This window comes from Micrasema longulum, unplaced genomic scaffold (assembly GCF_059751315.1).
Source record: "Micrasema longulum isolate JH-2025_06_02 unplaced genomic scaffold, ASM5975131v1 h1tg000444l, whole genome shotgun sequence".
Lineage (NCBI taxonomy): Eukaryota > Metazoa > Arthropoda > Insecta > Trichoptera > Brachycentridae > Micrasema > Micrasema longulum.
Window position 1 is genome coordinate 194,392 of NW_028277643.1, and position 13,016 is coordinate 207,407.

Below are 13,016 nucleotides of genomic sequence, written 5' to 3' on the forward strand. Positions count from 1 at the left end.
ATTGCAGCGTACCTTCGACAACAATTATAATCAATATTTTACGTCCACAATAACAGGAATTGAACGAAGTACCTTCAGCAAGATAGGCAAATGCAGTAATCACTATACAACGATACGGATTTATCTCTGGTCTATTTCCTTTGTCATATTTTTTACCTGATAGTAACCATCGAGTTAAAAACACTCGTCCAGGATTTTGATTCTGTTTCACACACATAACTGTATTCCTTATCTGTCCAGTAACAAAAAAGGTTTTTTTTTAACACCTAAAGTATTTTTTATTTTTTTATCAACCTTTATCAAACTTTATGGTGCTTTAATTTCTTTTCAAAGTGCTTTTTGAAATCAAATTATTTCATTTCGTTGTATGCCATGATTTGTTTTAGTTGGTTTTATTAATACCAATTTATTCAGAAAATACTAAGTAAAATTTTCCCGACAAAAGACATCAATTTAAATCCAAAAATTCTGTATTTCTAATAAAAATACTATTTAATCTAATTCAAAACAATCTCACTATTTGAATAAGAAAAGATAATTTGATTTTACTCAGCTGCTTTCTGTTAAGAGACGGGTCGAATATCTAACAATATAATGTTAGAACAACCGAAAAGATTTGGTTTAACAGTCAAAAAGATGACAAAAAAGCTTAATCCATTTTCGTATTAAATTTTTAACTTTTCTTTTATATTGTTAGTATTGTTCCACAAAATCTTTTAAACGCTAAGTATTTAAAAACATACATATCCTAAAACGCCTTTGCGTAAACTTTTTTACTCGTAGTTGAAAAAAGTAAGTTCTTTATTTCATAAAAATAATTACATTACATATTACAGAGGTGTACGAGTAAAACATATATTATCTATTCAGTGAGTAAAACCTCCTTAAAAAGAGAAACGAAGGTTTAGTCAGCAACATATCGAGACTGTACTTATTTTTGTGGACATAGACTGGATTTGACCTTAATTAGGATAACATTTTAGAAAATAACCTGTCACCTGTTATAAGCTGGTTGTAAAGAGGGTTATTGTTTTTTTGGTTTATTCAAATTTATTGTGAATACAGAAGTAAACAATATTAAGATCGCGCCAAACTTATTATAAAAAAAGTTGATCGGAGCGTTTCTAATACGAATAAAAAATAAAACAAGCAATTACCTCAAAAAATTAAGATAAACCATTCTAAGAATTTAAAAACAAATAGTAGAACTAATAAAAGGTAATGATCAATTTAAGACTTTGAAGTCTTGGTTTTTGATTCGATAACTGATGATGTAAATGAGATCGATCCTATTTTTATTTCATAAAAGTTATTTATAAGTAATCTGATACTTATGTGCAAAATTGTTATTTTTTACCGAAAAAATCAACCATTTGATTTAATAAATTCTGAAAGTCCATGGATTCGTGTTCATTACATAAATTATTCTAGAGGACTATATTGTCCGATATGAGGCTAGTGCCTGAAATATTTTGTTTTATCAATTTAAACGGCAGGAATGAATTTATTATATTTCTAATGCATTTTTATTCTTATGATTACTAGACGCGTCACAGAAAAGTTTATTTTTTATGAAAATTATGATATTCTTGATCCAAACAAAATCATAATTTCCGTTTGCTGCTTGTTTTGTTTTCAGCAACATTTTTTTTTTGTTGAAATCAATTCGTTGACGTTTTTATTTTTTTCTTTGTTTCCTTTGATTATCCTATTGTTTAAACTCTTGATTCTATAAAGAAGCTTATACCAACAATGTTTGATTATGTCCAAATGCTTGCAGACTGGCTGGATTTCCTCCCTAGGGAGTTGTTCATATTTAAATTTATTTCAACAGAGAGGGAAAAAAAATTGAGGAGAGAATATGGAAGTCTAGGCATTTACAGGGCTTATGACCTGTCATTGGCTGGTTTAAGTGGCCACTTTACACACTGTGTAACATTCACCATTCTGCCCAAGTTTGAACATCCATATTCCCTCCTCAAAAATTTTTCCCTCTCTGTTGAAATAAATTTAAATATGAACAACTCCCTAGGGAGGAAATCCAGCCAGTCTGCAAGCATTTGGACATAATCAAACATTGTTGAATTACTACCTGGTAAAAGAAGAAGTATAAAAATTGAAAAATTGTTTTCAGGCGTTGCCTAGTAGGTGATTTGGTTCAGCCGGATGAATCTCACCCACGTGATAAAGGTTTCAGCTCTTTTACTTCACAAAAGTCAACAGATGGAAGAGTTGAGGAAATGTGGATGTTCAAACTTGGGCAGAATGGTGAATGTTACACAGTGTGTAAAGTGGCCACTTAAACCAGCCAATGACAGGTCATAAGTCCTGTAAATGCCTAGACTTCCATATTCCCTCCTCAAAAAAAAATTTTTCCCTCTCTGTTGAAATAAATTTAAAAAAGCTTATACCATTTTACTTGATTTTTTATCTGAACTTTTATCGCGTTGTTTTCAAAACCAAAACCAACCAGCTAAGGGAAGGTAACCCCGACAGAAAATTCACCAGAGAAGGCAACGCGAAACCACACTGGTCATCTTTTCCCAGGAATTACTACGGCGAGTACATCAATAAGCAGTCGTCCTGGCTGCGGAATGTAAAATTAGCGCAGGACAGATACATATGCTTTCGCCGTAGTGATCGCCAACGTCGAGAGGACCCGGTAAGGCACTAAGGTCAAAAATGACTCCGTGTATTTCTATTAATAATTTTATTTGATCATTATATATTTCCCCCATTGTTTCTTGTAGTTAAGATAAAGTTTGATCTTGTATTTATTTTCGAAATCACGAAAATCCATCTTCTTTTTACCTCGTGAATTTTTTATTTTTATTTTCGTGTGATATTTCAATTATTGGCTGATAAATTTTGTATTCTTTTTTAGTTCTAATATTGCCGCCTTATGGTCATCTCACAGATTTAATTTACTGAAGATGTCCTCTAGTAGTATTACGACTCCTCCACGAGTCGGCGAGACACTTGCAGCAGTGGCGAGTGCAGACGACTCGACTGTGCGAGGTCCGAGTGCGTGCGAGTGGTGTGTGCGCTAGGCCCGAGCGTTGTAACAATATTATCGGTACCATTTTTGCATTCCCACGAGGCCCTTTCGCGGTGCAGTAAAGTTTCTCGTCCCATCCACGTGTAAAGAAAAAAATCTCGAACTATCTTTAACACTAAATAATCACCATTCTGTGGCAACTTAAACTTGTTCTTATTGCACACTTATTTATCCGTTTGTTTCACTAGAATCAGTTATACTATATACCGTAAAAAACGTTTTTAAACATTGTTTCTCGGTGCGCGATTTGACGATGTCCTATCAAATCGAATGTGTTTATTTTAAAAGTTCGTGAATTAAAAATAGGTATATCGGATATTTTGGTGATTTGTTTATGCTTAAAATAGGTAAGTGAAATTTTAACAATATTTTTAGCACAGAAATTTTAATTTAAAAATATATTATTTTTAATAATAAAATAATTAAAACACATTACTGACCGACTGAAATAAGATATTTACCCAAAACCGAATTTAGGCTTATGTTCTAGTTTCGGCTGAAACCGAAACTGAAACTTATTTAAAGAGCTTAAATGCCTCTTCAAAATATCCAAAACTATACGTTTGTATTGTTTAACCTTACTTGTTCATTGAAAGAAGTGTTGATTAAATACACAATGAAATAAAAGGCATGAATTTAATGAGTAGTTTGTTTATTTTCAGCTTTTTATGGTTTATATTATGTCATACATATAACTTATATATAACTGTTCTTCCATGTACGCTATAGGAACATTGACTTATTAACTATAAAAGAATCACCAAAATATCAATATGAAAGATCTTAGAACTACCAAGCACAAAATCAGTGAAATTTTCTATTTTTTATATTATACAATGGCAATACAGTAACGAAATATTTGAATGAACAATAATCTAATCTCTCTTATTGTACTAATTTTCAATCCGAGTCTGGCCGAATATATTCCGACACATTCCGATCGCAGGTTTCAGCTGAGCCAATTTTCGGCCGAAACCGCGGTGATATTCGTTTTATTGACCGAAGCTGTCCAAAACCGAAACTTCGATCGGACACTAATGCGCATAAATTTATTAAAAACAGCTACCGAGTTTTAAGTGACAAAACCGGGAACGACGTATGCCTGTGAACTTGCCCTTACTTGCATAAAATCCGTGTTGACTCGGGGCAATAGTCGCTCTATTATTAAATAGTTTAAGTTTATAAAATATTGCAATTTTTTCACCACACTGGCCAGAAGGACCAATCACAGTGATAAATTACAGAACAGAATACCCAGACTTGAGATATACCACATTGAGGGGAGACCCATAAGCCCACCACCCACCCGCAGCTGTTATAGAGTCCTGAGGGACTCTCTGTCAGCTGCGCCTAGAGGAAAGTTATTATAAATATTCCTAAGGAATACAAACTCTATGCAAATTAAGGAGGGGGGAGGAGGACGTATGGACAGAGGCCAACACGTCGTCCCCACCCCTAAGGATCCCCTCAATGCTTCTGTTTTTTTTTTATTCAAAAAAATATGTTAACAAACAATTTACATAAATAAACGTATCCAAATGTACAAAAACATTTTCCTAAAACTATAGTAACATAACAAACATAACTTACACAAAACATAAGTAAAAACACGGATATTTACAATAAGAGAACGACTTTGGATAAAGAAGTACTCCCTGGGTGGTCAGAGGCAGAGGATCCGAATACCACCCCCGTAAGGGGAGGACAAAACAAAAGAACGTGTGCGTTCCGCTTGGAAGGAAGCACAGTCCCAACTGAATGAGCATCCTACAGGAACAGTTGCCTGTCCCACCATATTTTACCCACCTAGGCGTCCGCGCATCTGAGGAGCTCCCAACGCGATACCCAAGTCCGGACAAACTGACGGAAGAGTGCAAAATTCGTACTGCTGGCCATCAGATCCACATTCCACGCTGGTCGCAAGACCCCTATAGATATACCACAGTTAATATTCGCGATCTTACAGGGAATTGAACCTAGAACCCTCCGTAGGTGAGTAGAGCGTCTTAGCTATTATAGCACCGGACCCAATTCTAACCGTATGTTCCTAGTGTTCGGGCGGATGAAAAATACAGTTCTGTTTGTGAAAAAGTACCAGAATCCTGGAAAATTGTTTTTGACTCGATCGCTACTTTAAGGTAAAACTCCTGAACAAGAAAATCGGGATGTGACAAGTCGTATTCGTAGTATGGTAGTTGGCACATTTGCCTAATATACTTGAGGTATGGCTGGTTTTATGGAAGTTAGACCCAAAATATTTACAACATGTTTTTTAGCAAAACGTTCAATTTTATTATTCCTGGACCGACACCTTAAGCGTTAGCTTAGTAAATTGAAACATATTTATTTGTTTTTGCACCACAACAGGCCAGGAGGCCCAATTACAGTGGTGAACTACATCACAGAACACCCAGGCTTGAGAAAAATCACATTTTAAGTTTTGTGTTCTCACTGGGAATCGAACCCGGAATCTTCTGCGCATGAGTCAAGCATCTTGACCACTATACCACGGAGACCACCATATACTCTGCATTTAATGTACTAATTTAGTCCCCTATTCATCACTTAGTGCGGATACGGACATGATGATATATATGTAAGCCAGTAGCAAGTAAAAAAAATAATCTTAAAGAGGTTTCTTTAGTATCAGTTAAAATCACGCCTGAAGAAACATAATCCTTTCTTTTCATTAATTATCTCCTATTTTACTCTATCTATATTCCCTTTTGCGTTGAAGACTAATATAGACAGTAATTAATTGAACTTAGTTACGTAGAAAGCAGCCATCCATAGAAAAGTGAAACTGAGATAATAGCGCATTTGTGAAAACAGTGAATAATCAACTTTTAACAAGAGTTGGGCTGTTTTTTACTTTGACAAATGATGAAAAATGCATGCATTTTTTTTATGATACGAAAAATAATAAAATGATGTACTTGATTAGCCTATTATTATTTTCAAACTCTAGATGATCACACAAACTGAGATGTGCATTTTGCCTAAAAAAGCCATCCTTTGTAAAATTCTTATGTATGTTGTGTAATTATGTATTAAACACAAAATAATGTTAAGTCTAGGCATTTACAGGGCTAATGATCTATCATTGGCTGATTTGAGTGGCCACTTTACACACTGTGTAACATTCACCATTTTGCCTATGTTTAAACATCCACAGTTTCTCAACTCTTCCATTTGTTGATTTAAATGAAGTTCAAGTGCTGAAACCTTTGTTGTGAATTCATCTAACTGAATTATCTCACATACTAGGCAACGCCTATAAACAATTTTCTATTTCTTTAACTTGTTTTATACTTCCATATTCCCTTATTTAAAGTTTTCTCCATCGCTGTTGTAATTTGTTAATCTCAATGACTCCAGAGGGGTAAAGTCCAATATTTTGTCTGCGAACATTCGGACAAACTCAAGTATTGTATTATAATTTTGTATTTATATTAGGGTGCTAAATTTTAAAGAATAAATTAATTACTTTACTATAGTAACGTTAAACTAAGAGTTTGCCTACTTAACATGTGCCATTTAAAACCATACATACCATACCAAGTGCTGAGACTAGTTTACTTGGGACTAGTTGACCCAATAATTTAATATGGTTTAAGAATATGGGGACTAAGTTTTAAATCTTATACCGACAGAGTCTTGAACTTACAGGTACAAATCTTAAAAATTATCGTACCTGTAAAAATAAAGATTGAAGCAAAAGACAACAATATAATATTATTTGATTTTGTTAACGTTTCGCCAATTAACAAACAGTGTCAGTATAAGATAGTGACAGATCATTTCCTCGATTGCAGTTTTAAATCCAAAATAAACCACCCGTCAAGTATCGGCACAGCAGCGGATGGTACCACGACAGAAAAATTACTATGGTGATAGAACAATGGGTAGTGTAGTACCAAAACTGTACAATTTAATACCAGCTGAAAATCGTGAAGAAAAAAACCTAATTTCATTTTAAAAAATAGTCAAAAAATTATTGAACAGCAAGTGAAACTTAAGTGTGCATATAAATATATTTTATTCTTCATTTATTATTAAACTATGTTCTTACTCATATTTTTTTTTTAATGTAATGTAACCCGCAGACAAGCTTCAGCTTTGCGGGAACAAAAAAAAACAATTATGTATGTTACTAATTTGTTAAAATGAATAAAACTTAAAAAAAAAAAATAATAATAATTTAATATAATTTTGGGGTTTTTTTCAATACTGTCTGGTTACACAATCAAAAATATGAACTATGCAGAAAACAGCCAATCATACTTTGAAGGTATGAGGTGACATTCTGTCATTAAACATGTTTTTTTTTACTACAGGGTTCTTTAATTAATTAATTTATAAAATATTTTTTTTTCCACATTTATTTATTTAAGAGAACTAGATTTCTAGAAGCATTAATATTCTCATCATCATCATCTATATCACAAGATTTTCCTAGTGCTGAGGATATTATCTAAAAATTGAGAAATGCCGTTTTCGTGATTAACACTATTTACAGGTGATTATTACAGCTTTTTGTATGTAAACGGCCTGACACGACATATTATTGACCTTACTGCACCCGATAACACCAATAACCCAATTTTTCCAAATTGTGAACTGGCTGCTTTTTGTATAACTATATTCAATTGCTCAATTTATGTACACATATTGATTGTTTTATTTTTGTATCTGCTTGATTTTTTTTTCTGGAATAGATTTTGAAATTAAATAATATAAATAACACTTTTTTTCATTGGTGAAAATCCTGTTTAAAAAAAATGAGTGGAGATTAGTTCGCCTCATTGTAAAGAGGCTAATGCGTTTGCCTACCGTTATTGAGCTCAGGGGTTCGATTCTTTTTAGGGCGGAAGTAAAATATTGATTTCAAAGATTATTGTAAATGCGATATTTCGTTGTTTCTGAACAAGTGCCAGAAGTGTGAGAATGATCACCATCTTTCAATTTAACAAATAATCAAAACACGCCGCATATGGATTGAAAATGCAGTTTCCCATGCACCACTGGATGTGGAAAGCGAAACGATGATTTTATTTGAAAAAAACTGTCATTTGGTAATAAAACCGTCAATCAATATGAATCTTTTTGCGTGATTCCGTGTAGGGTGGATTTTTTCCGACTTTACGGCTACCATTGCAAGCGCCACCTTCAGGGAAGGTAGGTTTCGTAGAAAAGATTTGTACTAGTAACTTGTACCGTGTCGCAGTCGGCAGTAGGCACCATTCCTTGTCACTTTTATAGAGTTTTATTTCGGCTCGTCATCTTTGCTTATGTTATTTGGGTATTTAAAATGCTTTTTTAATTATTCATGCACATGATTTCTAGGTTTATGCAATTTTTGGTTCAAAGTTGAAAAGAGGTCCTGTGTCCATAAAGTGTTCCGCTATTGCAGATTTTTCCAACAAAAATAAAATAATTATAAAAATATAATCTTTTGTCGTGCATGCAATAAAATTTGTAAACTTATTCTACAATTTGAAAAATGTACTAACTATACAAAGCTTAAGGACAGTCTACTTTGCACTACCCATATCAAATTATAATAGAGTATGGGATCATGAGTTCGGGATCAGGGCCCCGATTTCTTCGGTTTCTCTACATGAGGGAGTGTGAATATTATCCATGGCTTTATCCCACTAAGTTTTTCCATGGTATGCTTGGTGACAGCGGTTTGAAGACTAGATGAAATGTGTATTTAACTACGCCCTTCTTTCGATTGTTACGCGGTATTATTGATAACGATTTTATTGGTTACGCGGTAAATAATGCGGAGCATTAGCTTTTATGTTCCAGATAATTATCTTAGACAGCGTCAGCATAAACTGTTTCACATTCCAATAAACAGAACCAACCTGCCAATGAAAGGACTATTTCTATGTTGAACAATATTATTTTGGACATTGACATTTTTCACGTCTCTGAAGGAGTTTTTCGTTTCAAAATTCTCTTACTTTTTTAACATATTATTCTCTAGATATTATGTGCTATTTTTGTATATACCTATTTTTTCCTTTTTATTGTAATTATTTCTATTTGTATAAATTAAGATATTCCATTTTGTAATGAACATATATATTAATAAATAAATTAGAAAAAAAAAATGAAAAAAAAATTACAATGAAAAGTGAACAGAGTTATCTTCGACTGTCTATTAACAAAATCGATATTTGTGTACAAAGATGAGTATATTTGCATGAACAAATAAAGTATCTTCATAGGTTACCCATAATTTAAAATGTTTAACACTTGTGTGGCTGTAATGTAACACTAGTCGACATAGGACGCAAGACTTGATATATCTCACTATTATTTTTTAAATGATAAATTCGTATTTTTTGTAATCTTGAAATTGACATTTTCACACCCGATTTGGAAAGCAAAATGTCTATAATTATGCCAAATGTTAAAACAAAAAGTATTTATCCTTGCTACGCGATAAATAAACGTCTGCTAATTCAGCAACACATCTATACGAATACCTTATACAAGAGAGAGCACGAAGATAGAAGTCATAATAAGGAAGACAGAGAAGCTGTTATGTAGCGGGTGTTGTCTAAAACAGATTCAGTCTTTAGTCGGTTGATGACAGTGATGAGTGATGCACGCGCGTAACATGGATGAAGTATTTATGATTTTTTATTTATTTTGCTATAACAGGGCAACATTTTTTGTTTATTTGCCATGTTTTTTTTTCCAAATGTTTAAACTTTAAAATATTCTATCTTTTGCTAGTGGTAACACGATGTTACATTACCGCGCACAACGGAATTATTTACCAGATTCTTTATTTATTTATGTATTAATATCGAAAACTGCTTTGAATCACCTAAAAGTAGCTCAAAAAATAATTTTTAAGACAATGTTAAAGTTGTCAATTGTCACTTGTTCAGAATATGTGATCAAAACAGCAGCTGTCATGGATGTTATTAAAATGTTTAATAGGGTTTTACTATGTTGTTGGTTCAATCACAAGACTAAAACTAAACCTAAAAACTTAAGAACCGTGGATACCATTGAAAAACTGCAGCCGGTACCAAGAATAAAAACATCATATGGTCAATGTTCCAACTTATATCTTGGACCCAAATCCTTTAATGGTATGGCAAAAAATGTTCGGGACGTATCAAAATATCTGAAATTCAAGTAGATAATAAAATAATTGTTTACGGACAGAAATAGAGTTAACCCGGATACTGGTCACCCTTTAATTTCTATAATCCAAGCTACCTACACAAAGTTGAGATTTGTAACAATGTGTTTGTGTTTGAAATCAATTATTTCTATGTAAAAAGCCAAAGCCAACAGTTTATTGTGTAAAAATAAATATATCACACTAAAATAAAACTGTAAAATGTTTTCCTGAACACGGGTTTTCCAGTGTGGAATGTTGTGTTAATTCAATTAGATAATATTCTTTGTGAAGTATTAAATAAAAAATAAAAAAAATACATGGAGAATTATTTTACTTAAACGTAGAAAGAAAAGAGAATAATTTAGGTCGGTTCTCATTCACTCAATTCATGTCATGAGCCGAATACAAAATAATTTTTTATATCGGTAATGGAAAAACGTTCTTAAGAAATGCAAAAGATATAAGAAAATTCAATGAAATGTAAAAATATACTAAATGTCAAAATGGACATAGAGCATGATAAATGCATTATTTTTTGGCATGTTGGATTTATTGTTACACGGTTAATCCTCCGAGTAATAATTCACTAGAGAAGACCCTTTAGCTCTTTTGCATAGAACAAAAGCGCTTCAAATTTCGGGTTTGGTTTTTAGTTTAACAACAAACATTTAACGAATGGTTTCTGTTTGCGCTTGCAATTCTCAACCTAAGTACTTTCAGGCCGTTGCATTACTTTAAGCCGTAGCTAACTTTGTGGTTATTGATCAAATAATATTTTTTGGCCGTATTAATCTGTATTTAAAATGTTTAAAATATAAATAATGTAAGCAAAAAACACCAAAATCTGGTATAATATTTCAGCTGTTTGTATTTTCTTAACTTTTTTATAATTTTTTTATTTTTTAAAAAATGAGAATTTTAAATATTATTTCTTAATAATTTTTTTTATAATTGTGTTTTTTATTTCGTTTTGGTTAGACTGTAAGAAATTGCTAGAAATAATAAGTCTGCCATTTAAATATGTATACCTTTGTTATTATTTTTGTTTGTTCGATATTGTATAATATGGTTAATAAAGATTTATTATTATTATTAGCCAATGGCGTGTTATCTCTCTAGGATAAAATTAATTAAAATAAATTATAAATTAAAAATAATTAAGTTTTGTTCAGTGATTTTGAGGAAGAATAAAAATATTATAGTGAACGGTTCGATACTTTATTTCGACAAAATAAATAAGTATAGTTTTAGAGGAAATTAGAGCAGATCTAACAGTATTTGATATTGTAAAAAGAAATATGATATGTATTATTTTTTAATGAAGTACTGATATTTGTCTGCGTCTGGGCGGATAAAATATACAGTTCTCGGTGTGAAAAAAAAAAACTAAAATAATTGCATCTTGTAAATGCAATTGCAATTTGTTGCATCAGAAAGGGAAAACATTTTTGGGAAGGGAAAAATAGAAGTCTAGGCATTAACAGGGCTTATGACATGCTATTTACTGATTTTAGTGGACTTTATACACAATGTAACAAAACAAACAAAACTCACTGTTATGAGAAGTATAAAAAATAGTTTTCTGGCGTTGCCTAGTAAGTGGAATAGTTCAGCCGGATGAATCTCACCTACATGATAAAGGTTTCAGCTTTTTTTCTCCACAAAAGTCACTAAATGGAATAGTTGAGGAAATGCGGATGTTAAAACATATGCAGAATGGTGAATATTACACAGCGTGTAAAGCGGCCACAGCAATCAGCCAACGACAGGTCACAAGCCCCGTAAATGCCTAGACTTCTTCAATTCCTTCTTTAAAATGTTTTCCTTCCCTGTTGCAACTAGTACGGATGTAAATAACTCCTTGGGAAGTAATATTCATAACATTCTTTAAAAATATTTCCACCTACTAGCACTAGTACGCCTTCTGTGCGTGCTTAAGGTTCCGGGTTCGCTTTCGGTTGATATGAAATATTGGTACAAAAGGTTATTATTCACTGCAATATTTCACTTTACGTGGACTAGCACTCAAAGTAATAACGTTCTACCGCTTACAAAGCCGCTAATGCGGACAAAAACAATTCTAGGATTATCAACGACGAAGTTAGTAACAGCTAGCTGAAAAACAATAGGCTGTAGGTACTCAGGTCGAGAATCGCAATCACAGGGATGGAACTGTCCGTTACCGTCTGTTGATAACCTAAAAAAAAAAACCAAAAATTTGTTACGCTTTTGTTCTATGCAATAGAACGAAATGGCCTCCAATGAGCAGGACGCGCATTATTATTCCGCGGTCAAGGACCTAAACCTTTAGACTGATCCTAATCGACGTGTGCTCTAATAATATCAATATACATATACATTCAATTTAAAAGTTATTTAACAGATATTTCTTAACCTTCTGTTTGAACTTTGATATTTTTTTTCTTCATAAATGTTTTTTCCCATTTCATAATTGGTTGCGAATTATGTAAGTATTCATTGTTTAAATATCGTTACACTTCAAAATCCCTTTTTGCCGCAAAAACTGTTCACATTCTATCTCAATATCCTTTGATCATCCGCCACATTAAGACCTCGTATAGTGAATGGCGCGTTTATTTTGTTGAACGCGTACCGCATGATAGACTTTGTTTCCACCAACTACTAGTGTTCAGTTCCAGATTAGGGGCCTATCCTTGTTTTGGTGCCGCTCTTAATTGACCAGTCGGACCACCGTAATTACATCAGTAACGAACCAGGTCGGTGGCGTCTATTTCTAATCCATCTCGTTCGTTGGTGTTGTGACCGATTGACATTGCATACCGC